At 42.4% G+C, this 17,408-nt stretch overlaps 1 non-coding gene across 1 annotated transcript; it reads left to right on the top strand.

The window, feature by feature from the left end:
• Positions 1–16,265: 16,265 nt before the first annotated feature.
• Positions 16,266–16,371, top strand: LOC141635936 (small nucleolar RNA R71). The gene has a single exon (XR_012540589.1). It is a non-coding gene; the product is annotated as a small nucleolar RNA R71 (small nucleolar RNA).
• The last annotated feature ends 1,037 nt before the right edge of the window (positions 16,372–17,408 follow it).

The following is a 17,408-nucleotide window of genomic DNA, read 5'->3' as shown; positions in this document are numbered from 1 at the left end:
TGATTTTCTAAACTAAAGGTGTAAAAGAAAGAGAAGCAAGGAAAGAGCAGTAAAGGCAGAAAGTAGAGATAAAGTATCAATAAAGAAGGGACGTGTCAGGATTTCGGTTCACTACGGTAGTCCGGTGACTCAACTGCGAATAGTCTAGATAAATTACTGTGAGACGGATATGGAAAGGTCCTTCCGGTCCACTTTCTATCCTAGATATCCACTAACTTAACTTCCGTCCTCGTCAAGGTAGTCTACTGTTCATAGCAGGTCTATTTAGTCCAATCTTCCGATCCAGGATTAAATTTAACCAGATTAAAAGGTGACTCAGAAGCGTGCACTCAACTAAGTCATAAATACAGTTATATTGCCATGGGGACAGAATCTCACAAATAATTCGTCTAACCTACTTACTACATCGTCACATTTCTACCGTAGATCCCCTAATCCCAACATGAAATGATTTAGCTACTCATGCTATTAATATTATCAAAACTAATAACAATGAAATAACGAACATTAAACATGATGAAATACTAATGAAATTGCATAAATAAAGATTAGGGCAGCAATTAAAAAGGAATGAAACAAGTAATTAAAGCAAATGATTGAAAGATTACGATTAAAATAGAGTAAGAGATTACAATCGCAAGAATCCGGCGTAAAGAACAACTAAATCCGAGCGAGAAAATCCGGAAGTAAAAGTTAAAGTAGAGAGGAAAAAGCAACATAGTCTTTTTGCAGTGAAAGATGGAAAAAATGATAATCCGACTATTAGATGCCTAATGACCTAATTAATGTACGTTTAAATAGAAAAATGCTATGTCCAATAACTAAAAACAAGTTCACGGACTAATTAAAGCCCATGGAAGACAAAACCACTCGATCGAGCAGTCTGAAACAGCTCGATCGAGTACTTCTCTAGGCAATCTACTCGATCGAGTAGAAATAGTACTCAAACGAGTAACACCCAATTCCAGCACTGTCGATCGAGTAAAACAAACTACTCGATCGACCAACTCAGCCACAAAAACCACTCGATCGACCAATAAAAGGGCTCGATCGAGTGTTCTTCCTCAAAACAGCCTTCAACTCGTAGCCGATCGCCGTGAGACCGTTCTTTCACGCATCCCAATGCAAGATCTCGCTCCGAAAAATCCCGTCTCCTGAAAATGCATGCAAAGTAGGACGAAAATGGTACGATTCCAATACTTTCACGTTCATTTCTACAAAACGGACAAAACGAACCAAAGTAGCCAATTCGGGGCATAATGGGATATAAACAGTACAAAAGGACATGGAAATACGTGCTAAATTAGGCTAAAAAGACTATACAAAATGCACGTATCAAATCTCCCTAAACCGAACCTTTACTCGTCCTCGAGTAAAATAAAATGCAACTAATGGAACGAAAATGAAAACTCAGAGCTAGCTTAACTTGTCTACTTGAACCAGTTTAATGCAACAAAAATTAACAGTTACAGCTATGCAATCAATACGCAAACGAGTTATTAGTTGTTTAGAAATATAGCCGACCTATCGACCTTGCAAGACTAAGAAAATCGGACTCTCATGTGGTCACTCTTCTCTCATGAAGCAAAGCGTGAATAATACATGTGAAAGAGAGAAAGAGAAACAGTCACTCACCTAACTGCGACCTACATAGCATGCATGCAACAAAAATGAAAGATAATTCAAGTACCAATGCACACACTCCAACCAATAATGTCCGTCACAGCCGAGGGCTTACAAATAATATGGGAATAGTGAGGTTCAGGTGAGAAAAGGCAAAACAAGTTATGGAAATGTGGAGGTAAAAGCGCCAAATTAGTTCCTAAACAGGACAATATAAGACCGTCCGAATCTCAACTGACTGAAAAATAAAGTATAAGTGCCCTTCATTTGGCACACAACTCACTAATCACATACACTCTCTCCTCAAAAATATGGATTAAGAACGGAGGAGTTAGACGGTCACAAACTTCCCTTTTTTAAGACCGTCTAAATGAATCAACTGATACAAAACAAATATTATTTTCAATTTTTTTTTCATTTTTCTGACATACGTGAATCTTACATTTTTTTCAATTTTTCAATTTTATTCTTTTCTTCTTCACGTTTTTTCCTTCCCCCTTTTTTTCTTCTTTTCTATTCTTTTTTTTTTCTATTCTCCTTCCTTTACTTACACCAACTCCAATCAAAATGATACGGGCCAAACTGCAGACAGAAAATCATACCACAAAAGACATACTAAACTAGCCTGACTAGGCAGGCTCAGTTTGGGTTGTAGCTAATGGGTCAAAAGGCAAGTTTTGGCTTAAGTGGAGCTAAATGGGTCAAAAATATAAGAAAAGGGGAAAATTTGCAAGCACCTCCCTGCATGTGACACCGACCACAAACCCAAATGTGTGCATTTGACAAGAAATCGAATGTCATAAAAGTGCAAAAATGATGGACATGCTATGCAAGGAGTACTACTCTCAATTCCTAATGAACTGGTCATGAATGTCACCAGTTATGGGCTCTAAATCTCAGAAATTGTAAAGTAGGTTGCCAATTTATCAGGTCAAGTCTAAACAGTCAGCTATATTTGAACAAAAACTCGTAGACTATGCGTATGAGAAAGCTAATAACTGTCAATGAAAGTGCAAGTCTCAAGTAAAATGACAAGTTATAGTGCCATATTATCACGAAAATCAACCGTTCCAACTCAACCTATATGCAAAAATAAACGTGAATATTTTTTTGAATTTTTGAATTTTCTAATTTTTCGGTTTTTTTTTATTTAAATTTTATGAAATGAATAAAAAATGCAAGCTGAAAATATAAACGTGAATGCAAAACAAATGCAAATGCAGACTCAAAATGATGCAATACCCTCCCCAAACCAAAACGGACAACGCCCTCGTTGTCCTCCAGCATACACCAGCAGAAATAGACAGGGGAACGCGAATATACAACCAATAAAGAATAAAAAATAATAAAATGAAAAGGAGACAAAAGAAATAAAAGAGCGAGAATAAACATACGAAACACGAACTTCCCCAAACCAGCTTGAAAACTGGGTAAGTGAGTAGACCAACAGCTACTCGTCAGCCTCCTCCGTCACGTCCTCCACCGTCACGGTGTAGTCCGGGTCCACCTCCTGCTCTCTCCTCCTCCTCTACTCAGCTCGAGCTCTCTCCGCTGCCGCCGCCGGGTCCTCGTCCTCCTCCTCCTGCTCACTAGCAGGCTTCGGGTACCCCTCAGCTGGGTACCGGTAAAAGGAAGGGTGTGGTCAACCCTATGGGATCGGACGGTGTCGCCGCATGTGATACTCGTATAGAGGGAACAAAGTCAAAGCTATGTCCCTCTCCATACGAGCCTGTCTCTCTGCAATCTCGATCAACAAACCGTCACGACGCCCTTGGTCCATGACAGAGGACGCCTCAAAGGGCGGAGGAGGTACAAAATTAGCCGGTAGGACCGGCTGTGTCTGTGTCTGGTCACCTGGCGCGGGAGTAGGAGTAGGAGTAGGGATCGGGGTAGGTATGGCCATGGAAGTCTGGCCACCCGTGGAAGGTGCGGATCCCTCTCCGGTCTCAAGTCTACGCTGCTTCTTAGCAACGGGTAAGGTAGTAGGTGGTCGGATCGGTAGGTGGTACTCGGGTAGAGGTGGTGGTCAGGCGCCCCGTGCAACAATAGGCAAAGGGGCTAGACGAGGGAGAGTGGTGCAAGGTAGGTCTACGGACAAGGAACCATCTATCTTCCAGGTCCGGTAGTCAGAAGTCAGCCAGGTCTGAGAGTGCATAGATGCTAGGTTCAGGTACCTATCTCCCTCAATGTACGGTAGGTCACGAGGCAAGGCCTGGAGGAGAGAGCGGGCAAGAATGGTGGCTATGCCACCGCAGACGATAGTGCCCGTGATCTTCTCTCCCTGATCCTGGAAGTACTGGGCGGTCAAGTAACCGCCTAAAATGGAGAGCTCGTTGTTGTTGATGTTGTTTGGCTCCCTTCGGCCAAAAATAGTACTCCCCATCAGTCTAAGGAAGTAACGGGAAGGGGGAAGGTAGACCTGAGCGAGCTTTTGCTCGGGAAAGGTGATCTGGGCCAAGGTCCGCCAAAGCTGACGGATGACCTTCCTAGGGGCAACAGTGGCGCCCGTAATGGAAAGTCCAAGTCGAGTACCAAACTTCTCCAATGTCATCGAAAAAGTCCGGTTGAACAACCGGAAGGACACAGAAAGACTAGTAGGGGGCAGCATCGTTTGCCTTAGAGGAGAAGGTGAAGGAGCTGAAGAACTCGAGACTCAGCTCCCGAAAGGTATGGCCACTCATAGTGATCAGTCCGGCCATCCCCGTGCCCCGTAAAAGCTCACAAACTGGCTCATGGAAACCGAGCCTCTCAAGTGACGTACGGCGAAGGAAATGTGTAGGGAGAAACTCGCAGTCAACTAAGTTATAAAATCTAGTACGATGTACACCATTAACAAAAATTATCTGCGGGTACTCGGGGTGGGAGTCAAGAGTGTCGTCCACTCGAATCGTGACCGTGCCAGCAGAGACGCTAGGAGCAGGTGTATCACGACCACAACCGCGACCCCGACCTCTAGAAACTGAAGTAGACGACCGTCCAGTGACGGTACGAGGTACTAGGGCCGCTCTAAAGGCAGCTGCGGCTGCAGGTGAAAGTGAAGCTGCAGTAGTGGATGCAACAAAGACCGCCACTGAGGAAGAAAGGCTAGCAGCAGTGCTAGCAACTGTGGCTGAAATGGAGTTAGCAGCAGTGCTAGCGGTACCAGCAGTATAAACTAAAAACACAGGGGCTGCGGTACTAACGGAAGTGGAGGCGGTGGTGACAGGAGGGACCACCGCCTCAGACAAGGACGGACTGGGAGCGGAGGTCGTAGAAGGCATAGAGCTAGAATCCATCCTAGTCAAATTTGGTAGGGGAAAGTGATAAGAAAACAGCAGAGAATTTCCCTAAACAGTCAAAATATTCGACTGGCAGCCCTAATTCCCGAATTTTTCCTCAATAAATCGAATAAAGAAGGTAATCAGCGATAGGGGAAGGGTAGCAGATGACAAATGCAGCAAATTAAGCAACAATTGAAGCAAATTAGGCATATGGCAGCAGGAAAAACCCAATTCACAGTCGAAAATTTCGACTGACAAGAACCCTAATCGCAAATTTCCCATAAAATTCAAAGTAAACATGTGAAAATCAATGAGGTAAGGGAATTAATCATCAAGTAAGGCAACATAAGCACTGAATCACAATAATAGTCGAAAAATTCGACCCAAAATGAATTTCGAAACCCTAATTCCTAATTTACTTCAAGAAAGGCAAAATTAATGAAATTGAAATTCAAAGAAGTATTGGAATTACTTACTTGATGATGAGGAACCTACAAATTGAGCAATTAATCGACAAAACAAGCAAGAATGGCGATTTTTGATCGAAAAATCGCAAACCCTAATTCCTCTAATTGACCGTGTAAAACAACAAGTATCAAGGGGAAAGCAGAGGGCAATGGACGATTAAATAGCAATGAATAAAATGTAGGTGGTGGATTTGGTATAAAGGCAATAAAAATGGAGATATTGGGGATTTTGGTCGCAAATAAGGTGAAGGGAGGACGAAATAATGAAAGAGGAAAGGAAGTAATAAGAAAAATAAGTTAAAGAGACTCCCTGCGCGTCCTTTGCAAAATCACTCGATCGAGTGATTTAAAACCACTCGATCGATCAACTTTCACTCGATCGAGTACAAAAAGTACTCGATCGAGCTTTTTCCTCGTGTAAGCCTTTGAATTTGCGTATAATTCCCCAAACCTGCATTAAAACACTCGCAAAAATATCCCAAAATACCAAATATGAATAGTAATAGTCTATAGTCTTCTAAACTACGCTAAAAATGTCTAAATTCTAATTGTCCTAATTAAATGCAATAAACAAATCCGACGGAAATTAAAAATTGTTTTTACAATTTGTTACACGGGGCATTTCCCCGCTCACTTCTCAAATTAATTCAGCAGCCCCTCGGAGGGCTCCTGACTGGAGGACGTCACCTCAGCAACTGATACCCGTCGTTGTGAGTACCAAAGATAAAATTTATAATCTCCTATTAAGACTAACCTAGGCTAGTGGTTACAGGGTCGAACCACAAGGAGGCAGTTGTAAAGTTTAGTTGATTTATGTTGATCGAGGTAACTATTGTGGGGTTGAATTGAATTGGTCTACAGACTAAGAGTGAACAAAGATAATAAACTAAATAAATGAATTAAACAGATAAAAGAAGGGTACTAGGATGGTCGGTTCTTTATAGCAAGGCGGCAAAAAACTAAGTCGTCTGAATCAAACACGGTAAGGCGGGAAATAAAGAGGTCCTCTCGGTCCACTCTTAACAAATAGCATCTTTCGATCTCGCTATAGGTCCCTAATATCACTAATACTGACTTTCGTCCTGAAAAGTGACTAACGGTCTAAACTATACCTATCTTTCTATCTTAGCACAGTTTAGTCGATTTAATTGATGGTCAAATAACTTTCTCTATCTTTCGATCTAACGGGTCGGTCACAAAATAGGTATCTAACTGGTCGCATGCATTCGATTCGTTAAACACAAGATTAAATTCAATTAAAACGAGGGAAAACCAACGAGGTCGGATCGATCGACCGACAATGTCGATCGATCGACCAACACGCGAGACAACCGTATAAAATCTATTGCCGCCTATGCCATAAATCGCCTACATCCTAGCACTATAGAATTAGCTACTCATGATGAAAGTGATAACAACAATAAAACTAATAACGATTACTGAATTCATGCTTAAAGTAAATAATAAACAGCGATAATACGATAATTGGCTTTCGGGATACTAACTATCAAATCTATACTAATGATGAAAGTAAAACAATAAACTGGAATTAGGGCAGAAGGAATACCGAGATTTCAGAGGAAAGATTAAGAACAAGAACAGAATTCCAATGCTAAAACGATGTTCCAAACCCTAATTACTCAAATGAATAAAGCTGAAAGTTACTGTATGAAACTTAGATAAAAACTTCGATCCAAACTTCGATGATAAACTGAATGTTTTATGTTACGTTATATAGCAAATAACGTAACATCTTATTTCCTAAACCTAGCATCATGGGCTTGCGCTTTCTCGGTCTTCAAATTCTCGTCTGGAATAGCAATCTGTCGATCGATCCGATAAGGTGGTCGATCGATCGCTCCTAAAGACAACAAGTAGCTTCGGAACCCGAACATTGGTCGATCGACTGAGGGTGATGGTCGATCGACTAATGGAGCTGCTACTTCACTTCTCAAAACATGTGGACTTGTCTTTTGGGCCTTGAATTGCACACCAAGCTCGTTCCTTAAGTAATTCCTTTACGTCATTTGCAATGCAAATTACTCGGGGACGGATTTGGCTTGATTTCCCGTTGAATTCTCCATATTTCTGCAATAATGTACAAAATACGGAAGTAGACGGAAATAGGGAGAAATGTAGCACAAACTACAAGAATGAGCTCTGAAATGCGTGTAAAATGGGATGTAAAACATCATATAAATAACACGCATCAAACTTCCCCAAACCAAACCCTTGCTTGTCCCCAAGCAAGAACTAGACTCGATCTAATGACCTAATGGAACGAGTTCAATCTCAGAGCGAAATGCAAACTGTTAAGCCTAAACCAATTTAATGCACAACCAACAATCAATTAGTAATGTGAATCATGTAAACGAGTTATGAGGTCGTTAAAGACTGCTGAGCCGTCAACTGTAGAGACTTATCAAATTGGACTCTCGCGGGTCGCTCAAATCACTCAATAAGCACAGGTGATATATATGTAAGATAGAAAGAATTAATTTTTGTTAAGACTCTCACCTAACTACGACCTATGAAAACATGCCAGCAATAAAATATGAAAATGACCTCTATGACCGTGCATACGCATTCCAACCAAACAGATGACCAATGACACATGCCGAGGTATATATGGGATATGTGAGGTATGGGTAAGAAGAGGCAAAACATTTTATGGTAAAGTGGAGGTACAGGTGATCAAGCTAGTACCAAAATGGAACCAAGTGGAAACATCCAGCTTCTTGCTCATAATCAAGCGAAACGGTGTTATAGCAAGCACAAAACTCACAATCTCCAAACTATCAAATCAATAAACTCCCCATAGGATATCAATGAAACATGGGAGCAAAAATCGCCAAAAGATAAGGATTAAATTATGCGAATTGACTTCTTCCTCGAATCTCAGTCGATCGACCATATTTGGCAGGCGATCGACTGCATAAACAGTACATAACCTCTTTTTTCATTTCTTTTTCGAATCATTTTTTTTCATTTTTTCTTTCTTTTTCTTTTGTTTATTTCTTTCCTTTTTTCATTTTCCAATCATCATCTCAACAGAGCAAAAGCCACCAAAACGAGTAACAATCCCAAGAACACAGACTACTAGCTTGACGAGGGACAGGCTAAATGTAAGATGTAGTAATGGGACAAAAAGGCTATTTTTGGCAGTGTGGAGCTTATGGGTAAAATGAGAAAAGGTAACCTCTACCACATGTGTCAACAAACCACAAACCGAATGCATACAGGTATTAAGTAGATCAAATTCATATTCATGCAAATTAAGGAAACATGTCTCATAAGGAGTACTACTCACATTCTTAAATAAACCGGTCATGAATGACACCAGTTATGGGCTCTAAATCTCAGAAAGTATAAGTAGTTTGCCAATTATTAAAGTCAAGTCTCAAGTTCAGCAAATAATTTTAACGAAAACTCGTAGATATGCATTTACGATTCTACTAATAACATGTTAATCTAGCAAGGCTCAGGCAAAACAGGTGCAAATGCAAAATCATCATAGAAATACTACCGTTCCGACTCGACCTATATGCTAAAATAAACGTGCATTTTATGGAATTATTTTTTTTTGAAATTTTGTTTTTTTTTTTTTTGAATTTTTGTATATGACATGAAAAAGCAATGCAAAACAGAATGTAAATGTGAATGCAAGCAAATATGCGACGCAAAACCCTTCCCCAAACCAAATCGCACAATGTCCCCATTGTGCAAAATCATATAGTTAAGAAAAGAGAAATGGGAATTTGTGAGAAAATAAAAAAGCAAGACACAAAGGAAAGATATGGAACTCACAAGACTTTAAGCGCAGCAGAGGAAACCTCCCCAAACCAGCGTGAGCTAGGAGGTTTCAGAGCTAGCTGCTACCAATAAGTATCTCAGAAGACAGAAAATACCACGCATAAGGTGAGAAAACAATTTGGAAGCGGTAAAATTGTGCGTAAATGAGAGAACAGAAGAAATAAGTAATATGACGGAAAGTAAAGAGGAGTAGAAAACTCCCTTATGTCCGCATATCGACCAAACATAGCAGGAGAGAGGTCATGAACAAATACAGCAGCAGCAGCGGTCGATCGACCACTGAGATCAGTCGATCGACCAAGTGAGCGTGAACGAGTAGCTCTCAGTAAACCGCAGATCGTCGATCGACCATAAAGACCGATCGATCGATGAAAACACTCTTTGCAACGTCTTATTTCTTCGTGTTGGCTCAATGATTTGAGCTAACAAGCTCTAAATACCTGCAAGTACACAATAATACGCGCCCAAAATTGCGCAAAATCCAGAAAAAAGTCTAAAGTACTTGAAAATCCTAAGCAAACAAAATAAAAGCGAAGTTTTCGCGCACACAGAAAAAATAATAAAAATGTCTTAACAAAGCAAATAAAATAAAGTTTATAACGAGATCGATCAACTAATAGTTGATCATGGACCACGGTATGGCCCACTTCGTCGGCTTCGGCACGGAGGTAGCCTCAATGGTGCTCATCTCATCACCGCACCCTTCTTAGCTTCGACGGTCGGAGGGCTCAACGGATCAACTTTGTCAGCTCCCCAATCAAGGATTTCCTTGGGTTTAACGGAATCCAAGTCAGACCGTCTCACCTTGGTTGGCTCATCTTCCACTTCCTCATCAGTCCCATAGCTTAGGCATCCAAGGCCTCCTCTTTGAATGATAGGCTTCTTCTGGTGGCACAACTTGTAGCGCTTCCTTCCCAAACCAGCTCTGCATTATTTAAAACAAAGATTCTTCCTCCTTCTTGCTCCCAATCTGGGGCGGAGGGGTTAACACAAAGAAGAGTGATAGGGACAGCAATTCGGGAAGCACAAAGTACGATTTCTTTTCGAAACCGTGTTACAAGTAATGAGCCACATGGGATCCTTCTTTTTAGCAGGTTGGGTAAAGATGATAGAATGTTTCCCAACTTTGAAGGTCAAAGTTCCAGAGCCTACGTCAATAATCGCACCCGGCGGTGTGCGAAACGCCTTCCTAGGATGATCGGTATATGGGCATCCTCGGGCATGTCAAGGACAACAAAGTCAACAGGGAAGAAAAACTTCCCTATTTGGACGGGTATGTCCTCTAGGACTCCTATAGGCTCGACCGCAGATCGGTCACCATCTCGAATCTGTCATGTCGTGATAGCAAACCGGGTCAACTTAAGCCTCCTAGCTAAACTCAAGGGCATGACGCTTATACTAGCCCCTAGGTCACACAATGCCTTCTCAATTGAGAAGGTACCTATTTTGCAAGGAACAGAAAAGCTACCCGGATCCTCTAACTTATGGGGCGCATGTGAGAGACAGATAGGAGCAAGACTCCTTGGTGAGTGCGACGGTGTGCCTTGTTTCAAGTGACCGCTTTTTGGACAACGAGTTGTTTCATAAATTTAGTATAAGCGGGCACTTGGTTAACTAACTCAAGGAAGGGGACTTGTACATTCAGACTACGGATAACTTTCTCAAACTTACTTGAAAGATACTGTTCCTTTGTCGCACGAGTCTCTCCGGATATGGGGCCGTGAGGAGTGCCTTAGCCCTCTCCTCCAATTCATGCGCGCCGGCGTCCTTGGACTTAGGCTGAAAGTCCGTCACCTTCTCTTTGTTGAAGCTAGACCCCTCCTCGGACCGTCTCAAATGAGAACCATTAATCGTCATTGGGTCGAACTTCGGGACCGGGATCGACCCATCAAAGACTCGGGTCTTGTCCTAAAATCTTGGGACCGTGGTACCCCGAAACAAGTGGTCTCGTAGGTTATTTGGCATTAAAGGACGAAATTCTTCAAGCATCGCAGCCGATCTCGGTCGATCGACCACTCTCCTCGTCGATCGACCGAGATGTCTGATTCGAAGCTCGTAACCCGTGCTTGATCGATCGACTAGGTATATCGATCGATCGGCGAAATACCCCGCGAGATGTCTTTTCCTTTGATTTGTTCGTTGAAGCTTTCTCTTGACTTGTTTCCGGCTCATCTTTTTCAACAGCGTCCTCGACCATGGCAGGACCATCAAGGGTGGACCCGCTCCTCAAAGTGATGGCATTTAGGGTCTCCTTTTGTTCCGGTTGAGTAGGTAAGTGTCCGGGAGCTCGAGTGTTACTTTTGCTAGCCAGTTGAGCAATTTGGCTCTCTAGTAACTTCATCCCGGCCTCTCTTGCTTGGGACTCCTTTAGCAACAGGTTCTTAAGCTCAGAAAATTCAGAATTCTGCGATTGTTGCTGCTGTGGCACATAAGGAGGTTTCGATATTGTTCTTGCTTTTGATGAGGGGGTATATAGGGTTATTCTTTGCGGCGAAGCTTGAGTTGGGTTAAGGACATTTTGGCTCCTCCAACTCAAGTTTGGATGGGTGTTCGGCTCATAGTAGGTGTTGGTCTGCCTATAGTGTTGAAAGGCAGCACAAGATTCAAAGGGACTAGGGCAGTTTTCGAGACATGGCCCTCACCTCCACACCTTTCACAGACGAAGGGACCGTCTGACACAGCATTGACTTGGTACATCCCACCTTTGGAAGCTCCTCCTAGCTCATACTTGTCAAATCTCGCGGTAAGAGCCTCAAGCGCAGCGACAGAGGAGGATTCAGCAGCTCTCCTCTGGTTCCCTCTAGAATTCCCATACTCGGCCTTGTGGGTAGCTAGATCGTCAATGATCTTCCACCCCTTGGTTGCTCCCAAATTTTCAGCAAATCTCCCGTTGGTCTGCGCAAAGCATCCAAAATGGCCCCTCGATCGTCGTACAACCCATTGTAGAAATGATTGCACAGACTCCATTTTTCGAACCCATGGTGCGGTATGGTTCCCACCAACTTCTTGAATCGGACCCATGCCTCGTGGAAATTCTCATCTGGCCCTTGTTTAAAGCCCGTGATTTGAGCTCTAATAGCGATCGTCCTTGAAGCAGAGAAGTACTTCTTGTAGAATGCCAATGCCAATGTATTCCAATCGGTGATCCCATGAACGGCTCGGTCCAGATCTCTATACCACTCCCTTGCGGCATCACGAAGGGAGAAGATGAACATGGTCTCCTTGATCTGGTCTTGGGTCACGCCCTGGTGGGAGTATGGAACAAGATGAGTCAATAAAGGTCTCCATATGCTTATTTGCATCTTCATTTGCGGCTCCCCAAACAGTTTCTCTCAACCATAGTGATGTGGCGGGCTTTGGTTCGAACTTCCTGGCATCACCTGGTAGCTCGAACCCCTTATATAAGTTATCGGCTGTCGGCTCAGAATAACTAGCTATACTTGCTTCCTCGGCCATGACTGGAATTTCCGGAGAAGTAACTGTCTCGGCTGAAGAAGTGGAAGCGGGCGAAGATGGTGGATTATCTTCGAACAGTTCGTTTTCGTGATAGCTTGACAGAGTACTCAGCTCTTCCTCTGTCGGTAGTATCCTTTGTGTTCGTCTCAACTCGCGCAAGGATCTTTCAAGCTCAGGGTTCAACGGTACTAATTCTCCACCCTGTGACCTGTGCATAAGAAGAAACTACAAAAAGAATATAAGAAAAATTTAAGGAACGGATGTCCCTTAAACCAAGAAAGACTAAAAATAAAAACAACTAAAATTAGGACTATTGCCTCCCCGGCAACGGCGCCACAATTTGATACCCGTCGTTGTGAGTACCAAAGATAAAATTTATAATCTCCTATTAAGACTAACCTAGGCTAGTGGTAACAGGGTCGAACCACAAGGAGGCAGTTGTAAAGTTTAGTTGATTTATGTTGATCCGAGGTAACTATTGTGGGGGTTGAATTGAATTGGTCTACAGCTAAGAGTGAACAAAGATAATAAACTAAATAAACGAATTAAACAGATAAAAGAAGGGTACTAGGATGGTCGGTTCTTTATAGCTTCGGCGGCAGCAAACTAAGTCGGTCTGAATCAAACACAGGTAAGGCGGGAAATAAAGAGGTCCTCTCGGTCCACTCTTAACAAATAGCATCTTTCGATCTCGCTATAGGTCCCTAGTATCACTAATACTGACTTTCGTCCTGAAAAGTGACTAACGGTCTAAACTATACCTATCTTTCGATCTTAGCACAGTTTAGTCGATTTAATTGATGGTCAAATAACTTTCCTTATCTTTCGATCTAATGGGTCGGTCACAAAATAGGTATCTAACTGGTCGCATGCATTCGATTCGTTAAACACAAGATTAAATTCAATTAAAACGAGGAAAACCACGAGGTCAGTCGATCGACCGACAATGTCAGTCGATCGACCAACACGCGAGACAGCCGTATAAAATCTATTGCCGCCTATGCCATAAATCGCCTACATCCTAGCACTATAGAATTAGCTACTCATGATGAAAGTGATAACAACAATAAAACTAATAACGATTACTGAATTCATGCTTAAAGTAAATAATAAACAGCGATAATACGATAATTGGCTTTCGGGATACTAACTATCAAATCTATACTAATGATGAAAGTAAAACAATAAACTGGAATTAGGGCAGAAGGAATACCGAGATTTCAGAGGAAAGATTAAGAACAAGAACAGAATTCCAATGCTAAAACGATGTTCCAAACCCTAATTACTCGAATGAATAAAGTGAAAGTTCTTTTGTATGAAACTTAGATAAAAACTTGATCCAAACTTCGATGATAAATGAATGTTTTATGTTACGTTATATAGATAATAACGTAACATCTTATTTCCTAAACCTAGCATCATGGGCTTGCGCTTTCTCGGTCTTCAAATTCTCAAATGCGGAATAGCAATGCGGTCGATCGATCGATAAGGATGGTCGATCGATCGCGCTCCTCAAAACAGTAAGCTTACGGAACCGAACATTGGTCGATCGGCGAGGGTGATGGTCGATCGACTAATGGAGCTGCTACTTGACTTCTCAAAACATGTGGACTTGTCTTTTGGGCCTTGAATTGCGCACCAAGCTCGTTCCTTAAGTAATTCCTTTACGTCATTTGCAATGCAAATTACTCGGGGACGGATTTGGCTTGATTTCCCGTTGAATTCTCCATATTTTCGCAATAATGTACAAAATACATTTGTCAGACGGAAATAGGGAGAAATGTAGCACAAACTACAAGAATGAGCTCTGAAATGCGTGTAAAATGGGATATAAAACATCATATAAATAACACGCATCAGCAACATTAACCGTCCTCTTCATTCTCCACGAGCTTGTATTTGAATCATTAGGAGGAGAATAGTTGACGTCCACATACGCGCAAACTTTCCTCGTCGTTACTCCTCTCTTACCAGCTTTAGTGTCATCACTCCCACTTTGACTAACATTAATTGCACAATAATCATTGACAGCTCCTTCAATATTTTTATATGTACCTGCAGCAAGGAAAACAGACGAACTTTCCTCCTTTTTGCTCTCAATCTGAGGCGAAGGGGTCACGATAGCAGCATAATATTCCAAATCTTCATTTGGAGTGTCAATTGGAGGATCAGTAGAAGAGAGGGCATTGCAAAGCTGAGCTTGCATGGGAGCCCTTCGGAACTTAGACTGATGGAAAATCAATTCCTCATCCCAGACCTGAAAAGTCAATGTCTTGCCCCCGACGTCTATCACTGCACGGGCAGTGAATAAAAATGGCCTCCCTAAAATGATAAGGGTAACTTGCAAGCTTTTCAGGAGTTCGGCAAATTTAATGAACTGTTGATTAGCCTTTGTGTTCTGCAGACGCCTCGGGAAGAGTACCATGATGGGTATCTCGAGCCCCTTGTTCCTCTCCTCCAACGTATCAGCTGGATCAAGCTCTACATCCTTCGATCGAGACTTCTTACCTCTCGAACGAGGTCTTTCAGGCGATATTTCACTCGATCGAGCACTAGCAGGCTCTCGATCGAGGTCTTCTTTATCAGCATCACTCGATCGAGTATAATTATCACTCGATCGAGCAGAATCCTCAATAAAATCACTCGATCGAGCTGTTTATTTCGTTCGATGGAGCTATTCTTTTTCCTGGTCACTTGATCGAGTAAACATTCCACTCAATCGAGTCGATCGAGTATCTTCTTTGTCGTCAGCTCTTTTTCTTGAACAATGCACTATTCATCAGCAGTAATTACCTTCCTTGGGTTTGATTTTAACAATTCCGGTCCCTCATATGAACGAACGCTTCTCGGATTGATTAAATTCACCATCTCGTGTGGATTCTTATCAGCCTTTGAAGGTAACTGACCCTGCTTCCTCGTGGATTGGTTCGCGGCTAACTAGGCAACTTGAGTTTCAAGTGACTTGATGGATGCATCTTTCTATTGGTCACTTAGTTGCCATTGCTTTGTCGAAGACTGCAACATCGTCTTCAACCCAGATAACTCGCTCACCCCACCTGAGGATGATGCACCGTGATTAGGTGTAGGAAAGGAAGGAGGCTTCTGAAAGCCTTGTTGAGCCTTATGAGGAGGGACATATGGCTGCTGCTGTTGCGGAGGAGGGCTAGGATTGAGCACATTTTGACTTGTCCACCTCAAATTGGGATGGACCGCCCCTTGGTTATTATAATAGGAACCCCCTCCTTGCCTGTATTGTTGAAAAGCAAGGACATGTTCCTTCTCTGTAAGTCAGCCAACAGCAGTATAACTGTCGTTGCTCCCACACCTCTCATATATGACAGTCTCTCCTCTAGTAAGAAAATGGACCGTCTGAGGCTCCCCAGCAGAATGCAGCTCCAATTTATCAAAACGAGCATTCATGGCTTCCAGCTGAGCCACGACTACCTTATCATCCGCATGAACTGTTCTAATACCATCCCTCGGGTTCCCTTACTCGGCAAAATGGGTCCCCATCTGCTCAATAATCGCCCATCCCTTATCATCATCATTATTCTTTTAGAATCTTCCGTTGGATGAGGCATCAAGTATGGCTCTGTGGTCATCGTACAACCCATTGTAGAATTAATTGAACAGAAACCATGGATCAAAACCATGGTGAGGAAGAGACCTCACCCACCTCTTGAACCGACACCAAGCTTCATAGAACATTTTATCCGGTGCCTGCTTGAAACTAGTGATCTTGGTCCTCAGCTGATTAGTGCGCTGCGGCAGGAAATATCTCTTATAAAAAGCAAGAGAAAGTGTCTCACAGTCTGTGATCCCTGCGGCCGTACGGTCCAAGTCAGTCAGCCACTCCCTAGCTGAGTCAGTCAAAGAGAAAGGAAACAGCACCTCCTTAATCTTATCTTGAGTTACCCCCTTTGTGTCGGGGATAGTAGAATAGTAGTCCGTAAAGACCTCCATATGCTTCCTAGGGTCTTCACCTGTCACACCTCTAAAGAGATTTCTCTCCACCAAATTGATATAGGACGGACGGATGTCAAAAGTATTCACATCCTCAGTCTGGAGATTGAAACCTTTAGGAATAGATGATGCTTTAGGTTCCGAATGACTTGCAATATTCGGCATCTTTACTGGTTGGTTTACAGAACTAAGACTATCTTCTACTAAATATTGATCTTCTGTAAATAGGAAATGCTGAAGTTCGGGATCGAAAGTACTCATGTCTTCCTTTCGTGATTCTCTTTGAAGACAGAGTCTATGCCTGAACAGTCTCTCTGGCTCAGAATCAGCTGAAACTAACTCCAACCTGTTTGACCTGGGCATACATAGCACTAAAAGAAAATAAATAAGAAGTGTCTCAAGGAATAAGAATTCCCTGAGACGGATAAAATAAACGAAACAAAAACAGATAGGGCAATTGCCTCCCCGGCAACGGCGCCAAAATTTGACAGGGCAGTCGTATACCTATCAAAAATAACTAACTAAACTAACTATATAATTAGGGAAGTCAGGTCGATCTCCTCAAGGAGGTAAGATATCTGTAAAGAGTCCGTCTATTTGGTCAGAATATGGGGGGTTTGTAAATTGATTTTCTAAACTAAAGGTGTAAAAGAAAGAGAAGCAAGGAAAGAGCAGTAAAGGTAGAAAGTAGAGATGAACTCTCAATAAAGAAGGGACATGTCAGGATTTCGGTTCACTACGGTAGTCCGGTGACTCAACTGCGAATAGTCTAGATAAATTACTGTGAGACGGATATGGAAAGGACCTTCCGGTCCACTTTCTATCC

This window comes from Silene latifolia, chromosome Y, assembly GCF_048544455.1.
Source record: "Silene latifolia isolate original U9 population chromosome Y, ASM4854445v1, whole genome shotgun sequence".
NCBI classification, from domain to species: Eukaryota; Viridiplantae; Streptophyta; class Magnoliopsida; order Caryophyllales; family Caryophyllaceae; genus Silene; species Silene latifolia.
This window is presented reverse-complemented; position numbering and strand designations above follow the sequence as displayed.